Source organism: Armigeres subalbatus, chromosome 1 (genome assembly GCF_024139115.2).
Source record: "Armigeres subalbatus isolate Guangzhou_Male chromosome 1, GZ_Asu_2, whole genome shotgun sequence".
NCBI lineage: Eukaryota > Metazoa > Arthropoda > Insecta > Diptera > Culicidae > Armigeres > Armigeres subalbatus.
Window position 1 is genome coordinate 273,682,046 of NC_085139.1, and position 19,900 is coordinate 273,701,945.

A 19,900-nucleotide genomic window follows, 5' to 3' on the forward strand; every position below is an offset into this window, starting at 1 on the left:
GATCAGAGCGCTAGTGGCAAAACTCCAACGAGGCCTGGATGCCCTGACAGAGTACCTCACCAGCTGGAAGATCTGTATCAACGCGGCGAAGACCCAGGTCATCATTTTCCCCCACTCCAAATCCCTAAACTTGTTCCGCCTGGGGACTGTAAAATCATCCTCAATGGCACGACTGTGGAATGGGCCAATGAGGCCGGCTACCTTGGCTTGACCCTCGACAGCAAGCTTATTTTCAGGCAACAGGTTGACAAAACGGTGACAAAGTGTAACGTCTTGTTGAAACTACTGTACCCTTTGATCAACCGCCGGTCGTCATTGTCCCTGAAAAATAAACTTGCTGTCTACAAGCAAATCATCCTCCCTGTGATCGAATATGGCATGCCGGTCTGGGAGAGCTGCGCTAAAACCCACCACCTCAAACTTCAACGGGTCCAAAACAAATTCCTGAGGATGATCCTCAACACCCTCCCAGGACAAGAACATCCGAGGTCCACCGTCTGGCCGGAATAAAAACCTTACATGAACGCTTTGGTGAGTGTAAAGAAAAGTTTAGGGTCCGTTGCTTGCATTCGGATCAGGCTCCAATTAGGGCGCTAGTTCCAATCTAGGTTATCAAATTTTTATTGTAAATATTAGTGTACATAGTAGTTAGGTTATCAAATTTTAAAAAACACACCAGCGCCTCCTAAAGGCCGTCATGATACATTATATTTTAAAAATTAAGTAATAGCATAATAATAATAATAATAACAATAATTGAAATTGAAGTTGGAGGGCCATGCCGGCCGATCACTGTACATGTATAAAATGATTGTAGAACAAAAAATGATTTAAATAAAGAAGAATTTTACTACTACTACTATCCACTGCTTCGTTTTCCCTGTGTATAAAAAGCCCCGTGTTTTGCGTGCGCGCGTCTCGCTCGCTAGATCATTTTCATTCCAGTTCGAGACAGCAACACGTACGGACGTGTTTTTTGCTCGCGCATTTTTTCGAAGTGTTTTTTCTCGTTCTTTCGCTGTTGACGTTTTCGCTTGTCGCGTTGGCGTTATTTTCTCCCGGACCCGTCATGGGAGACTCGGTGGCCGCAAAAAATAATTTCAAGGAGAATGTTTAAATAAACTTTACCTTATTCTTTGTTTTTCATTTTTAGAGAAATTGTGTTATTAAACTTGACGTAGACTCGGAGTTTGGAATCAAAACATTAAATAATTTTTCGTTGACATATTAGCAATACCTCCTCTATTTTAGTAGGGTAACTACTCCTTGACTTGTTTCTTATTGTTGTGATTTTTTCAGCAGTAAGCACGCATGTTAGCAAAAAGAAGCAACGAAATTGGTGCTGTATTTCTTTGTTTGGAAAACGGGACAGTTCCCCTAAAATAGCACATTACGCCCAAGTCTGAAAATTTTATAAATAGAATTTTTAAACTTCAAATACTATGTATCACTTGATGTATCATCAATAAGAAATCTATAAATTACATTTGCTTGAGTAAATAAGGGCTTAATAGTTAGAAACAAAGCAATTCTAATTATGTATTTTATTATTAGTTTTATTTACAGAAGTTTTGAATAAACAAATTGCTAATAATTCTACTTGGAAGTTGGAAGCATGGAAGTTGTCGTTTCCAATGTCAATACCTATAATCAAACTCCATAGATCCAAAAGATAGAAGTTAAATGTAAATACGTTACATTTATACAAGTCCTACGTCTACTCGCGGTTATGTTGAAAACATTACCCATTGCTCGTTTTGACGTAAACTACGTCTAAGGGGAAGCCTCAGATACAGGGTGCAAAATGAAAATTTTCAAATTGGGGACCGTCACGAAATCATGTAAGATTTCAAACGGTAATAGCGTCTTTATCTTTCGATGGATTTTCGACATTTGCTTATCAATCGATTTGGAAACTCTCCAGCAATTCGCCAATTCTATTGATACTATTGGTTATCAACGTTAAACTATTGAAAATGTTATTTCTTTCCAAACCGGGTGAAAAATTCAATCCCGTTCATAAATCCCCAACACGGACATCAGATTGCAGTAACGTACGGGCCTTTTGATCCACTGCTTCGTTTTCCCTGTGTATAAAAAGACCCGTGTATCGCGTGCGCGCATCATTTTCATTCTGCATGTCACGGAGAACTGACGATTTCGTTCGCACGGGAGGGCTCGGCTCGTTGATTGAGATTTATGAGTCATGATGCGGATGAAATTTTTCGTCAGGTGGTGGTGGCGGTCGTGGCAACAGCAGTACATCTTTTCATCCGTGTTCCCAACAGCATCGTTGAATCTAGCAATCAACGTCGTGCTGTTGATGATGCACATAAGTGGAAATTAATCGGTTCTTTTCAGGACCACCATTATGTTTGGGAGGAAGGTTAAGTTGAAATAATTTTTGACGTAAACTACGTCTAAGTGGAAGACTCAGATACAGGGTGTAACACGGAAATTTTCAAATTCGAGACCGTCGCGTAATTGAGATAGATTTCAAACACTAATAGCGTCTTTATGATTAATTATTTTAGAGCGTCTTAGGGAAATGCTACAAAGTTAAAAACTATTATTCTTCCATTTACTTCCACTATTAACAATAGTGGAAGTAAATGGAAGAATAATAGTCTTTAACGTCTTTATCTTTCGATGGATTTTAATCACTTACTCTGCAGAAGTCGAATGATGGATTGAATCTTATGAATTTTTGCGTTACTGCTGCCGATTTATTGCAACAATCTCATGAATTTACTGTCAGTCAAACCAAATTCCTCCAATGAAAAATTTAATGCCCTGAAAAGGACAGATTTCAGATCATGCGGATTTCTAATCACCAACACAACAGCAACCATTCGATAGTCAGAATATCACAAGAGTATTTCACTCAAATGCAGATGCTGGCTCTATGGTTCTACCGCTACACTGCAACAGATTGCCATCGTTGGATTCTCTGTCGCAACGATCCTGTTACGAGCGCTACCTACGCCGTCGGTGGGAACGAAGAGCGTGCCTCAGAAGGAGAAGCTTCAAAAATGTATTTGCATGGATGGAAATTAAACCTGAAACAAGTAGCAGCAAAAATGATAATCTTGAGGGGAAATTTCACTGGTATTGATGCTATCCATGCGAATAAATTTTTGAAGCGTCCCTGACGCACGGTCGCGATTCCGCCACCGACGGAAACTATCAGCCATCACCAAGCGATTAATATGAACTTTGATCAAAATTCGTCTCGCCTCAAATTATGGCTTAAGAGCAGGTTTCACTGATGACACTTCAGACGCAACCGTTGCAGAAATAAACACCACCATAGCCGCCATCGTAGAGACACGTAAGAAAATTCCATCTGAGTGCTGTTGATGCTGACGACGACGACCGCGCGGCCCACACCATCGCCGGGAATAAAATTTCCGGTAGGAGCTCCGCCGATGCCGAAGGTGGTACCATGGTCTGGTCTCCGCGACATCTCGAACGAAATGGCTCGCGCGCGGAAGAGCTGATTTCTTGTAATCAATAAAGTTGAACCTGTAGCCACGCCCTTTGGTGAGTGTTTGACGGTTACACAATATTTGCAGTCATACCGGACAACAAAGAGGCAGGACTAATGAGCCATCTTTATTGGTCATAAGAAAACTGCTCTCCCTCGCGCGCGTGGCGCAATCAGTCTCATTCCAAATCAAGACAGTAGCACGTACGGACGTCTTTTAGCTCGCACATTTTTGACGTAAACTCTACGTCTAAGGTGAAGACTCAGATACAGGGTGTAAAACCGAAATTTCCAAATTCGAAACCGTCACGAAATTAGGATAGATTTCAAACGCTTATAGCGTCTTTACCTTTCGATGGATTTTCGAGATTTGCTTATCAATAGATTCGGAAACTCTCCAGCAATTTGCCAATTCTATTGATACTATTGATTATCAACGTTAAACTATTGAAAATGTTATTTCTTTCCAAACCGGGTGAAAAATTCAATTCCGTTCATAAATCCCCAACACGGACATCAGATTGTAGGGCCCTCCTTAGCCATGCGGTAAGACGCGCGGCTACAAAGCAAGAACATGCTGAGGGTGGCTGGGTTCGATTCCCGGTGCCGGTCTAGGCAGTTTTGACGTAAACTACGTCTAAGGGGAAGACTCAGATACAGGGTGTAAAACCGAAATTTCCAAATTCGAGACCGTCACGAAATTAGGATAGATTTCAAACGCTAATAGCGTCTTTATCTTTCGATGGATTTTCGACATTTGCTTATCAATCGGTTCAGAAACTCTCCAGCAATTTGCCAATTCTATTGATACTATCGATTATCAACGTTAAACTATTGAAAATGTTGTTTCTTTCCAAACCGGGTGAAAAAATCAATTCCGTTCATAAATCCCCAACACGGACATCAGATTGCAGTAAGGTACGGGCCTTTTGATACACTGCTTCGTTTTCCTGTGTATAAAAAGCCCCGTGTTTCGCGTGCGCGCCTCATTTTCATTCTGGATGTCACGGCGAGCGGACCATGGCGTCCAGAAGCGGTCCCAGTGACCACGGCTGAGTGGTGGTGCGGATGAAATTTTTTCGGTCGGTAGTGGTGGCGGTCGTGGAAGCAGCAGCACATCATTTTCATCCGTGTCCCATCTTCGGCGGATCTGGCAATCGACGGCGTTCGTTGAGCCGAATCATCGGATGGCGGTCGCGCAGCCCAGTGGCTGCTGATAAGGCACATAAGTGGCAATTAATCGGTTCTTTTCAGGACCATCATTATATTTGGGAGGAAGGTTAAGTTGAAATAATTTTCCTAAAGTGCAACCGTTAGGAACTGGAAAATTCTTCGGTGAAATTTTCTAGCGTAATTCGGAGTTGTATGATTTTAGTGATTGAGAATGTTGATATTAGACGAACTTTCTTCATAGAACAAAGCATAATTGTTTGGCATCGGTAGCGGAATCATAGCATTAGTGCCGGTCCGATCATAGGCTGTCATCGGAAGATTGCTACAGCAATTTATTCACTAATGTGGCGTTTGCAACGATTTGGATGTTGTCGGCACAACATGAAATTTTCCCGCGAGACTAATTTTGTATTTTTCCTGTTGATTGAAAAACAAATCGGTTCCGAGATGAACTTTATTCAAAGCGCAACGCTAACGTCGGTAGTTGAATCTCAAGCAAGTATCGGAAGGAGACCATGCGAACAATTGATTCGCATTATGACTGAAAAAAATTGTATGGCGTCAGTATTGATGTTTTGACGTAAACTTCGTCTAAGGGGAAGACTTAGATACAGGGTTTAAAACGGAAATTTCCAAATTCGAGACTGTCACAAAAATTAGGATAGATTTCAAACGCTGATAGCGTCTTTAACTTATTTTCGACATTTGCTTATCAATCGATTCGGAAACCCTTCAGCAATTTGCCAATTTTATTGATACTATTGATTATCATTAATGCTTAATTTTTTTTCCAACAAAAATATGATTTTGAAAAAGTATCACTGGCGCGTGCTTACTCGCAATTTACATGCTGATACATTTACAGTTACATCAAACAACTGAAAACCGAAATACGCCACTCCAAAATTACGAGGTGACAATGTTAGAAAGAGACAAAAGATAGGAAAAATAACACGGTGTGTAGTGCCTCCCCGAGTCACCTTATAGAGCCACTTTCATTGATGGTAGCCGATCGTTAGTACTTCATATCAAATATCATATATAGCATATCAAAGAATATTGTGGCCAAATTTCATAAAATTTGGTCAACAAACCCCCCCCCCCCCCCCCCCGTTCCCACCGAAAATAATAGAACAAAACCTGCCGAAGCCGTCATTCCTCCTACATCATACAAGAAAATTTAAACTGAGCGCTGCTAATGTTAATGACGACGACCGCGCGACCCACACCATCGCCGGGAATAAAATTTCCGGTAGGAGCTCCGCCGATGCCGAAGGTGGTACCACGGTCTGCTCTCCGCGACATCTCGAACGAAATGCCTCGCGCGCGCGGAAGAGCTGCTTTCTTGTAATCAATTAAGTTAAACCTGTAGCCACGCCCTTTGGGGGTGTGTGACGGTTATACAATATTTTCAGTCATACCGGCCAACAAAGAGGCAGGACTAATGAGCCATCTTTATTGATTATAAGAAAACTGCTCTCCCGCGCGCGCGTGGCATTTCAGCACCTAAAACTCATGGATGAGTTGAATCATCGTATGTTTTCTGTATGTATGTAGAATAGGGTGGCTCAAAAAACACTTTTCCAAATTTTTTGATGGGCCGCCCTCTTTTTCGGTTCTATTTGATGCCCTGCTGCTCTGGACAAAATTTCAGCCAAATCGGTCAACGTTTGGGCGATGCTAAACTCGTTGGAAGTTTATATGCAAAATGTATGCAGAAACATCCAAAAACAGTGATTTACAGTTGAACGGCACAATTTACGATCAAGAACAATGAGACTCATCCAGTTCTTGTAGAATTAAATACAGAATGTTATGCTGAAAACCGCGAGAAGATTAGAGTTTATTAGGCAAAGATATTAGCATTTTACTGGAGTATTGTAGGGGTGAATTTATTTCTTTTCAAAGGTAAAAGAAACGAAATTTGCTCAAACCCCAATCCAGAGAAATGCTAATATCTTAGCCGGGCAAACTCTAATCTTCTCGCGGTTTTCTGCATAACATTCTGTATTAAATTCTTCAAGATCTGAATGAGTATCATAGTTCTTCTTCGTAAGTTGTGCCGTCCAACTGAAAATCACTGTTTTTGGATGTTTCTACATACATTTTGCCATATAAACTTCCAACGAGTTTAGCACCGCCTAAACGTTGACCTTTTTGGCTGAAATGTTGTCCAGAGCATCAGGGCATCAAGTAGAACCGAATAAGAGGGCGGCCTATCAAAAAAATTGAAAAAAGTTTTTCCCATACTAATTTGAGCCACCCTAATGTAGAATCACTGTATGTATGTCGAATCACTGTATGTATGTAGACTCACTGTATGTATGTAGAATCACGAGCGCGCTTCAAACGGAGAAGCTGCAAAAATGTTTTCGCATGGATGACTATCTACCAAAATTATAAGTCTTTCTCTGAATCGTGCTCTCGTGATTCTACTACCGACGGAAAACAATCTGCCATCACCAAGCAATTAAGTTTTACTTTGATCAAAATTCATCTCGCCTTAAGTTGTGACATAAGAGCTACTTTCATTGATGGTAGCCAATCGTTAGTAGGGGAAATTAGGGCTTTGGCAGGTTTTGTTCTATTATTGTCAGGGGGTTTTCTTTAACTAATTATGCTCAAATGTGGCCTAAACATTCTTTTCATATCAAAGAATATTGTGGCCAAATTTCATTAAATTTGGTCAACAAACCATTTTACTGAACGCCAAGAGTGTGTGACCAGCACACTCTTGGCGTTCAATAAAATCTTCTAACAAGATTCTGAATTTGGTTATGTGCTGTCAGTGATTTCCAATGCGTACCATTGAGAAAAATAACAATATAAAATTGGTCAATTGGAGACAAACTTCGGTTAGTTACGCAGAACTTCGGTTAGTTAGGAAATTTAAATGCAAGGATGATATCAGTAGCAGTCAGCTAAAATTTTCATTTTGCTGTTAGGGATTGGAATTGCACATTTATCGAAGGTTAATTGGTTTAGAACCAAAATTTTATACAAAAGAATATTAACCGAAACTAATTTTATTCAAAGTGCAAATTATTATTTGCAATAGAAATACCTAAATTAAGTTAAGCTAATTTAGAAGATTTTTCGAAAAATAAGAAAAACAACAATGAAATTGATTTTTTCAAGTGAAAACCTTAACAAATTAAACAAACAAAACTAAACTTCTCATATTATATAAAACTCGAGAATTAAAAAATTTTGACTTAATTACATGAATATATCAGCTACTTTCAAAATGTAAATTTTTAATTGTCGTATCCAACAAATTTTATGTTTTGAATATTGCTCGACACCAGTGTTGTCTCAAAAGTAATCAAAAGAACAATTTTGTAATATTCATGAATTATGGGTCTTGCTAGGTTCTTCATTTCACCAAACGGTTTTACGTAGTTTACGTCGGGCGGTCGTGTCTTGTACACAACCCTTATGATTTTTTCGAAGTGTTTTTTCTCGTTCGTTCGTTGTTTACGTTTTCGCTTGTCGCGTTGGCGTTATTTTCTCCCGGACCCGTCATGGGAGACTCGGTGGCCGATTCGGTCGCTGGAAAAGTGCCTAAGCGCACTGCTCTTGGAGGCGCGGGTAACCCCTCCAAGCAGCTTTTGCAGAGCAACGTGTTCTCGCCGTTGCCGCTTGATGACGCCGGCAATCCGCCGAAAAAGAGGAAGAAGCAGCAATCGCAGCTGCCGCAGGTGCAACCGGAGCGGAAGGAGAAGTGCCCGCCTGTGTTTGTGAAGGGCGATCCGCCGGATTTACGCTCAAAAATTCGCCAGCTGATCGCTAAGGGGCTGAAATGTACTTTTCGGCTCTGCAGCGAGGGCGTGAAAGTGATGCCGGCCAACAGGGACCATCATCAATCCGTCGTGGAGTTCCTCGAGGTCCACAAGTATGAGTACTACACTCATGACCACCCCGGCACGAAGCCGCTCAAGGCTTTGCTGCGAGGACTTCACGACATGAAGGAGGAAGAGCTCCAAGCAGAGCTTGAAAGTTGCGGACTGAAGCCAGTAGCCGTCCACAAGATCGCTCGTCACGACAAGGCGAGGAGATATCGCGACCAGCTTTACCTGATCCATCTGGAGCACGGCTCCACTACCTGGAAGGACCTGAAGCTGGTTGGCGTTATAAATTACACCGTCGTTGACTGGGAGCGATATCGGCCAGTGCACCGCGATGTCACGCAATGCACCAACTGCTTCAATTTCGGGCACGGCACCAGGAACTGCCGCATGAAGCCGCGCTGCAACAAGTGTGGCGAACCCCATCCGACTGACGAGTGCGACAAAATGGAGGTGGCCGATCCCAAGTGCACCAACTGTGGCTACAAACATCGGGCCACCACAAAGGGCTGCCCAAAGCGAGCCGAGTTCCTGGAAATCCGGAAGAAGGCTTCCACCAGGACCATTCCGAAGAAGAACCGTGTTCCTGTAATCAACGAGGTGAACTTTCCAGTTATCCCGGCTCCCCGTCGTGTGATTCCAATACTCCCACCGCTACAGCCGCACAAGCGACTGGCAGCGGCAGCTGCATCGGTCCAAGCTCCAGCATCGTCGGCACCATCCACCAGCGAATGGCCCCCGCTTCCTCCTCCTGGGTTCCGTCGGCAGTCGGAGAACGAAGCCGTCCCACCGGAAGAATCTGCCCCGCTGTACACTCCGGAGCAGCTGATGCCGATCTTCGCGCAGCTCGCCACTCGACTGCGCGGCTGCAAAATCCGATTCGACCAGGTCTTCACACTTGGCATGTTCATCATTGAAAATGGCTGCTAGGGTGGGCCTGGTCAACTGGAATGCTTGCTCGCTAAAGAGCAAAACAATCGAGCTGAAGGATTTCCTTGAGGAGAAGGAAATAGACGTGGCGTTCATCACCGAAACGCACCTAAAACCGGAGGTGAACATCAACATCCCGGACTTCCGCATCGTGCGACTCGACCGGCCGACCAGGGGAGGTGGTGTGGCCATCGCTCTTCGCTACAACACCAACTGTCGTCTGCTTCCAAGCTTCCAGCTCAGTGTCATCGAGGCCATCGGTATCGAAATCACCACTTCGGTCGGCACAATCGCGCTCATCGCGGCGTACTGTCCAACGCAAGCCAAAGCCGGCGATGGATCATCGGCTGCCCTTCGGAGGGACATCGTCAAGCTGACGCGGAGGCAAGGCCAGTATATCATTGCCGGCGACTTGAATGCCAAACATCAAGCCTGGGGCAACAGTCGCGGCAATCGAAACGGCACCATCTGGAGCAACGACATGGAGGAAGGCCACTACACGATCCTGAGCCCGGATTCCCCCACTCGGCTGAGTCGGTCCGGTGCCCACGCAACGCTCGACCTCTACGTAACAAACCTGAGTGACCACGTCTCGCAGCCGGTTGTCTACCAGGAGCTCAGTTCGGATCACTATCCAGTGGTGGCGGAACTGGGCTCCTCGGTCAATCGGCACCAGCAGTTACGGCGGAACTACCACCGAGTGGACTGGCAGCGTTTCCAGCAGTGCGTCGATAACACCGTCGACTACGAGGTGCGTCCGGAGACGCCGGAAAGTATCGACCGCCAGCTGTGCGCTATCGAGGAGGCGATCACGGCGGCCCGAGAGCAACACGTACCGACGGCTCGGCAGGTAAGCAACTCCTTAAACATCGATACACTCACCAAAGATTTGATTCGATTGCGGAATGTCACTCGCAGGCCGTTTCAGCGTACTGGACTGCCTGAGCTTAAGGCACGCTGCAATCGAATCACAAAAATTATCAAGGCCAGAATGGTGGACCTCAAAAATAACGACTTCTCGAATAAGATCCGCACTCTCCCAGATTATGCTAAGCCGTTCTGGAAAATGACCAACATTCTAAAATCCAAGCCTCGGCCCATTCCACCTTTGATCCCACTAGACAATAATGGCTCTAAGGATCGCTTGATAACTCCTGCAGAGAAGGTCGCTGAAATAGGTCGTCACTTCGTCAGCTCACACAATCTTGGACAGAACATCGTCAGTCCACACGAAGCAGCCGTCAACGAGCATGCTAACAACATCCATTTGATTCCCAACGACTTCTCGGAGGAGTTGGAGATCTCAGCTGACGAATTGACGGCCTATATCAAATCGTCGAAGAACATGAAGGCCCCAGGCTTCGACAGCATCCTGAATCTCGAGCTCAAACACATGAGTGCTCCGTTCTTTGAGCACCTCTCGCTGATCTTTAATAATTGTCTCCGGCTTAGCTACTTCCCATCGTCCTGGAAGTCAGCGAAAGTTATCCCCATCCGGAAGCCTGGGAAGGATCCTTCCTCCCCCAAAAGTTATCGACCCATCAGCCTTCTCTCAGGGTTATCCAAGCTATTCGAAAAAGCTATTCATCATCGGTTACTTGAGTCTGCCGAAAATCTCAACATCTTGCTCGAGGAACAGTTTGGTTTCCGACGCGGTCGGTCAACTGTACACCAACTGACCCGAGTTACCAACGTCCTCAGACGGAACAAGTTTGTCTCGAAAACATCCGCCATGGCCTTACTCGATGTCGAGAAGGCATTTGACAATGTATGGCATGATGGCCTGGTGTACAAACTACAACGCTACAATCTTCCCAGCTACCTGGTGAAAATCATCAACAATTACCTGTCGGCAAGGACATTCCGGGTCTCAATCAGCGGAGCGAGTTCCAATGCGCACAACATCGTCGCAGGCGTCCCCCAGGGCAGTAGAGCCCTTGCAGAGAATCTGGCGCGCCGAGCAACAATCGACAAGCATGACTAACTTGTGATTGGTAAGTTAGAGCGAAAGTGCCGATCGCGAAGAAGTGTGTGAATGGTCGGCCCATGCAGAGGTAATGGCGCAGCGGGTGGCAACCGAGATCGTCACCTCGAAGCATGGCAGAAGGGTGAATGAATAGGTGTATGTATGGACTGCACACGCCGCGCTGGGAGTAGCGCAGGAATGTTGGTTCCTACGACTACTGATACCCCGCGGCGTGGCAGAGGAGTGTGGGTGAGCATCCAAGTCAGTCTCACATGGTACGAAAGGAATGAGTTGAGTCGTGTTGAGCTAGTCTCATATGGCATGAATGAGGTGAGTCAGACTCACATGGTATGTCAGAAGTGGGAACCTAAGCGAAGAGTCCCACAAGGGATGCCAGAGGGAGTGTTAGGTCGAATGACTCGAGTAGTATGTGTCTGTGTCAGCGCGAACTGAATGAAAGAGGTGAGCAGTCTCACATGGTACGATAAAGGTGGGCATACAAGTTAGTCCCACACGGCATGAGAAGGGTGGGCACAAAAGTTAGTCCCGCACGGCATGAGAAGGGTGGGCACACAAGTCAGACCCATAGGAGCGTTAGCGTGTGTGCAAGCATGGAGTTCATGAGCATGAATCAAGGGTTTGGGTGGGCATACAAGTTAGACCCACATGGCATGAGAAGGGTGGGCACACAAGTTAGACCCGCACGGCATGACAGAGGTGCAACAGAGTATGTAGGGTGTGTTTGAGGGTGCGATAGAGCGAGCACCCAAGTCAGTCTCGCACGGGACGGGTGCCTGTGTGAGCGAGAACGAGCCAGTACGTTTAGTACTGCCATCCCCCAGAAGTAGTACTGGGAGGTAGTTCCTGGGGGAAACGATGGTGGAGCCCAAGGGAGTTTAGTCGGTATTACCGGTATGGTCGAGTCCGACACTCCAGTACACTTCCGTGTGGTAGTTTGGCAACTACAATGCACGTGTACTGGGTTAGTGTGTAAATGCATTCTCCCTTGTAAAAAAAAAAAAAAAAAAAAAAACAGCGAAGGAACGAACGAAACAAAAAATGCGCGAGCAAAAAGCACGTCAGTACGCGCTGCTGTCACAAATTGTAATGACTCGCACACGGCAGGCACTGCTTCTTTTATACACAAAGAAAATTTTCCGGTAGAATCGAAGGCCCGTGACATACCGCATTCTGATGTCCGTGTTAGGAATGCACTGAATTGGCTACATATGAAATTTTTACTGGCTTTGCAAAAATTGAAAATTTCAATAGATTATCGTTAATATTTTTAAGTTTCAATGAAATAGGCAAATTGCTGGAGAGTGTCCGAGTCGATTGATATATAAATCTTAAAAATCCATCGACAGATAAAGGCGCTAGTAACGTTCAAAATCTTCCCTTCCAGCGTAACGCTCTCGATTTCCAAAAATCTAAATGACACCCAGTATAGTAAAGAAAGACGTAAGTCCTACGTCAAAATAGTTTTGTTTTCATCGATCAAACTACACGCTATACACGGCATACCGTTTACCAAAACGAACCCTGCCACACTCCCTACCCCATATATCCAACATCCCAGTGATCTCTCGTGGAAGTGCAGATGACTTAACATGACTCATCGGCCGCTAAAGCCACTCGACTGGCTTCCAGTCGGGGACATCACAATCCTTACTTTGCCACGTACGCTTACATCGCGAGCGAAAACCAAACGTTGCTAATAAAAATATTTCCGTTTGGTTTCACGCCACTGCTTATTTCTCCTTTATTTCGTAAATTTTTGAGGATGATGTCCTCCAAAAAGGCCTTTATACAAAAGGTTGATCCGACAATCCGATATGAACTTTCTTCAAAGTGCAAAACTCAATCGTAACTAGCAAACTTGATAGCGCATCGGAGGGAGATGATGCAGTAAATTTGAATGGATGGAATCACTAACAGCAACCAAGCTACCACGCCAAACCCGATCCCACAGAAACAATTCATTTTCGCAATAACCTCTTTCTTATCATAAAATGTTGGTCCTAAGAAGAACCATTTTCATTTCCCAATGCGACTTTCTAATAACTAACTGCATCCAAACGCTTGCCGGCACCTTACGTTGAAACTGTCCGACCGCCACCTGATGATTTTTCGCTCAGCCTCTAAAATTTGAAATAAATTTTCCGCATTGCCACACTGCCACCCACTTCGTGCTGCTGTGTCCGCTTCGCAGCATCGAATGTCGAACCGCCTTCTGTAGAATTCCGATCAAAATGGCTCGCGCGCGTAGTAGTAGTAGTAAAATTCTTCTTTATTTAAATCATTTTTTGTTCTACAATCATTTTATACATGTACAGTGATCGGCCGGCATGGCCCTCCAACTTCAATTTCAATTATTGTTATTATTATTATTATTATGCTATTACTTAATTTTTAAAATATAATGTATCATGACGGCCTTTAGGAGGCGCTGGTGTGTTTTTTAAAATTTGATAACCTAACTACTATGTACACTAATATTTACAATAAAAATTTGATAACCTAGATTGGAACTAGCGCCCTAATTGGAGCCTGATCCGAATGCAAGCAACGGACCCTAAACTTTTCTTTACACTCACCAAAGCGTTCATGTAAGGTTTTTATTCCGGCCAGACGGTGGACCTCGGATGTTCTTGTCCTGGGAGGGTGTTGAGGATCATCCTCAGGAATTTGTTTTGGACCCGTTGAAGTTTGAGGTGGTGGGTTTTAGCGCAGCTCTCCCAGACCGGCATGCCATATTCGATCACAGGGAGGATGATTTGCTTGTAGACAGCAAGCTTATTTTCAGGGACAATGACGACCGGCGGTTGATCAAAGGGTACAGTAGTTTCAACAAGACGTTACACTTTGTCACCGTTTTGTCAACCTGTTGCCTGAAAATAAGCTTGCTGTCGAGGGTCAAGCCAAGGTAGCCGGCCTCATTGGCCCATTCCACGGTCGTGCCATTGAGGATGATTTTACAGTCCCCAGGCGGAACAAGTTTAGGGGATTTGGAGTGGGGAAAATGATGACCTGGGTCTTCGCCGCGTTGATACAGATCTTCCAGCTGGTGAGGTACTCTGTCAGGGCATCCAGGCCTCGTTGGAGTTTTGCCACTAGCGCTCTGATCACTCTACCGTTGTAGACGATGGATGTGTCATCTGCGAACAGAGACAGAATGCCGCCTTCTGGAGGTTCTGGCATGTCGGAGGTGAACAGATTGAAAAGCAGGGGCCGAGGATACTGCCCTGGGGACGCCTGCGACGATGTTGTGCGCATTGGAACTCGCTCCGCTGATTGAGACCCGGAATGTCCTTGCCGACAGGTAATTGTTGATGATTTTCACCAGGTAGCTGGGAAGATTGTAGCGTTGTAGTTTGTACACCAGGCCATCATGCCATACATTGTCAAATGCCTTCTCGACATCGAGTAAGGCCATGGCGGATGTTTTCGAGACAAACTTGTTCCGTCTGAGGACGTTGGTAACTCGGGTCAGTTGGTGTACAGTTGACCGACCGCGTCGGAAACCAAACTGTTCCTCGAGCAAGATGTTGAGATTTTCGGCAGACTCAAGTAACCGATGATGAATAGCTTTTTCGAATAGCTTGGATAACCCTGAGAGAAGGCTGATGGGTCGATAACTTTTGGGAGAGGAAGGATCCTTCCCAGGCTTCCGGATGGGGATGACTTTCGCTGACTTCCAGGACGATGGGAAGTAGCTAAGCCGGAGACACTGATTAAAGATCAGCGAGAGGTGCTCAAAGAACGGAGCACTCATGTGTTTGAGCTCGAGATTCAGGATGCTGTCGAAGCCTGGGGCCTTCATATTCTTCGATGATTTGATATAGGCCGTCAATTCGCCAGCTGAGATCTCCAACTCCTCCGAGAAGTCGTTGGGAATCAAATGGATGTTGTTAGCATGCTCGTTGACGGCTGCTTCGTGTGGACTGACGATGTTCTGCCCAAGATTGTGTGAGCTGACGAAGTGACGACCTATTTCAGCGACCTTCTCTGCAGGAGTTATCAAGCGATCCTTAGAGCCATTATTGTCTAGTGGGATCAAAGGTGGAATGGGCCGAGGCTTTGATTTTAGAATTTTGGTCATTTTCCAGAACGGCTTAGCATAATCTGGGAGAGTGCGGATCTTATTCGAGAAGTCGTTATTTTTGAGGTCCACCATTCTGGCCTTGATAATTTTTGTGATTCGATTGCAGCGTGCCTTAAGCTCAGGCAGTCCAGTACGCTGAAACTGCCTGCGAGTGACATTCCGCAATCGAATCAAATCTTTTGTGAGTGTATCGATGTTTAAGGAGTTGCTTACCTGCCGTGCCTTAGGGACATGCTGCTCCCGGGCCACCGAGATTGCCTCTTCGATGGCGCACAGCTGGCGGTCGATACTTTCTGGCGTCTCCGGACGCACCTCATAATCGACGAAGTTGTCGACGCACTGCTGGAACCGCTGCCAGTTCACTCGATGGTAGTTTCGCCTTGTTATCTCGTGCCGATTTACTGAAGATCCAACCTCAGCCACCACCGGATAGTGGTCCGAGCTCAGTTCTTGGAAGACGACCGGCTGGGAAACGTGATCGTACATGTTCGTGATGTAGATGTCGAGCGTAGCATGGGCCCCGGACCGTGCCAACCGGGTAGGGCTGTCAGGGCTCAGGATGGTGTAGTGGCCCTCTAGTTCGTCGTTGGACCAGACGACTCCGTTCCGGTTGGAGACAGTGTTTCCCCACGATTGGTGCTTTGCGTTCAGGTCTCCGGCGATGATGAACTGCCCCTGCCGCCGAGTGAGCTTGACTATGTCCCTTCGTAGCTCAGCCGACGAGCCATCGTCGACTTTGGCTTGTGTGGGACAGTAAGCCACGATGAGAGTGACGACTCCGACAGAAGTGGTGACTTCCACTCCAACGGCTTCGATGAGTTATGACTCGCACACAGCAGGCACTGCTTCTTTTATACACAAACAAAATCTTGCGGTGAACTCGAAGGCCCGTGACATACCGTATTTTGATGTCCGTGTTAGGAATGCACGGGATTAGTTACATATGAAATTTTTGCTGGCTTTGCAAAAAATAAAATTTTCAATAGCTTATCGTAATAATCTTAATTTTCAGTGAAATAGGCAAATTGCTGTAGAGTGTCCGAGTCGATTGATATATAAATCTTGAAAATCCATCGAGAGATAAAGGCGCTAGTAATAGTAGTAAAATTCTTCTTTATTTAAAACATTTTTTGTTCTACAATCATTTTTAACATGTACAGTGATCGGCCGGCTTGGCCCTCCAACTTCAATTTCAATTATTGTTATTATAAGATAAGATAAAGGCGCTAGTAACGTTCGAAATCTTCCCTTTCAACGTAACGCTCTCGATTTCCGAAAATCTAAATGACACCCAGTAAAGCAAAGAAAGACGTAAGTCCTACGTCAAAAAGTGTCAGCCATGGACTATTATGCTCATCGTTTGATGATTCGATCCAATTCAACGAATCACATTTTGAAATATCGGCAGCTTTCCCATCAGTTTATCGTTGATATGTATGCCAAAATCAAAACGGAACGCCTTCTGTATATTCGCTTGAATCAAAAGAAACTTCGTGTTGACAATTACATTCATTAGCACGATGCAATGGCAAATGACAGGAACGTAAATGATATTGGGAAAATGGTTATACTTCCTGCAACATTCACTGGAAGTCCAAGGCATATGTAGGAATATTCCCAGGATGCCATGACATATGTTCGATATTATGGTCGTCCAGATTTATTTATTACGATTACATAGTAATTCGTCATGGAATGAAATTCAAGAACTCCTTTAAGATGGTCAAACGAAAAACGATCGTCATGATTTCATAGCGAGAGTGTTTAGAGAAAACCTCGCCAAACTCATGGGATTGATAACGAAGAGCCACATCTATGGAGAAGTGAAATGTTGGATGTACTCAATCGAATGGCAAAAACGAGGTCTACCACATGCACATTTATTGGTTTGGTTGAGAACAAAAATCTTACCGATTCAGACTGACGATGTTATTTCAGCTGAGTTGCTTGATCCAGAAAATGACCCAGGACTCTTTTAAATTATCAAAAAAAAATCAGAAAGGTTGTGTACAAGACACGACCGCTCGACGTAAACTACGTAAAACCTCTTAGTGCAATGAGAATCGTAATATCATATGAACATTAGGTTGAATACATGACACAATAGCGAATTTCAACCAAAAATTATTTTAAACTGTTTTCAGAACAAACATTTTTCTCAATCACCACCGATGACCATACATATGTTAGTTGGACCGCTACCGGCGCAGCCATCGTCTCAAGTCAATTCAAAAAGCTGCTCCTACGCGCGCGTTTGCGGTTTTGCTTGAAATCATCGTGCGGTTGTCATCAGCATCGGCTGCGTTCAATAGAATTTGTTTAAATTTATCTAGTAGAACAGGTTTGTCGACAGCGAGTTAAAATAAGGAGAAAATTGCATTTACACAATTCTGCTGTCATCGACGACAGTCACTTAATGATTTTCCGCTTATTTGCTACATACGTCATCTTTGCGAATAATTTTCTGCAACAACTACCCGTCGACGGGTAGACAAGACACGTCGACGACAAGACACGACTATGCACAAGAAAAATGAAGCGGTGGGCCAAAAGGTGCGTGCGTTACAGCAATCTGATGTCCGTGTTGGGGATGCATGAATGGAGTTGGTTAGTTCTGAATCTTTTACCAGACGTGAAAGAACTAAAATTTTCAATAGTTTTTCGTTGATAATCAATAGTTTTAAAACAATTAACGAATTGGTGGAAAGTTTCCGAAACTATTGATAATAAAATCTCGAAAATTTATCGAAAGATATAGTCGCTATTAACTTTTGAAATCTTACATGATTTCGTGACGGTCCCCAATTTGGAAATTTTCATTTGGCACCCTATATCCGAGGCTTCCCTTAGACGTAGTTTTCGTCAAAATGCTGGCAAATTAATTATTTTGTGTAAAATGGTGATTCTGAAAATCATAATCTTGAGAGAAAATTTCACTTGGCAACAACTGACGCCATCCATACGAATACATATTTGCAGCACCTACGATGCGCCCCCGTAATTGTACTGCTGGAATAACAAAACCGAATAAGAATTTCACTGCCACTGAAGCCATCTCCCTCCTACGCGCGCTCGTGATTCTACTACGGACTTTATTACTACTTTATGGCGTCGCCAAGCGGTTAATTTTCACTTTGAATAAAATTCGCCTCGCCTCAATCTTCCTATGTGTAGAATTGTGGCCCTGAGAAGAACCGATTAATTCCAAATATGTCGACGACGACCACATGATCCACGACACGAGCTGGAATTCGCTCGGCAACTCTGCCGATGATGGAACCGCTCTCCACGACATTTCAAATGAAATGCCTCGCGCGCGCGGAAGAGCAGTTTTCTTATAATCAATAAAGATGGCTCATTAGTCCCGCCTCTTTGTTGTCCGGTATGAATGCAAATATTGTTTAACCGTCAAATACTCACCAAAGGGGCGTCATCGAAGAATCTCTCTCATCCAGTCAACTCATTCCAGTTCGAGACAGCAACACGTACGGACGTGTTTTTTGCTCGCGCATTTTTTCGAAGTGTTTTTTCTCGTTCTTTCGCTGTTTACGTTTTCGCTTGTCGCGTTGGCGTTATTTTCTCCCGGACCCGTCATGGGAGACTCGGTGGCCGATTCGGTCGCTGGAAAAGTGCCTAAGCGCACTGCTCTTGGAGGCGCGGGTAACCCCTCCAAGCAGCTTTTGCAGAGCAACGTGTTCTCGCCGTTGCCGCTTGATGACGCCGGCAATCCGCCGAGAAAGAGGAAGAAGCAGCAATCGCAGCTGCCACAGGTGCAACCGGAGCGGAAGGAGAAGTGCCCGCCCGTGTTTGTGAAGGGCGATCCGCCGGATTTACGCCCAAAAATTCGCCAGCTGATCGCTAAGGGGCTGAAATGTACTTTTCGGCTCTGCAGCGAGGGCGTGAAAGTGATGCCGGCCAACAGGGACCATCATCAATCCGTCGTGGAGTTCCTCGAGGTCCACAAGTATGAGTACTACACTCATGACCACCCCGGCACGAAGCCGCTCAAGGCCTTGCTGCGAGGACTTCACGACATGAAGGAGGAAGAGCTCCAAGCAGAGCTTGAAAGTTGCGGACTGAAGCCAGTAGCCGTCCACAAGATCGCTCGTCACGACAAGGCGAGGAAATATCGCGACCAGCTTTACCTGATCCATCTGGAGCACGGTTCCACTACCTGGAAGGACCTGAAGCTGGTTGGCGTTATAAATTACACCGTCGTTGACTGGGAGCGATATCGGCCAGTGCACCGCGATGTCACGCAATGCACCAACTGCTTCAATTTCGGGCACGGCACCAGGAACTGCCGCATGAAGCCGCGCTGCAACAAGTGTGGCGAACCCCATCCGACGGACGAGTGCGACAAAATGGAGGTGGCCGATCCCAAGTGCGCC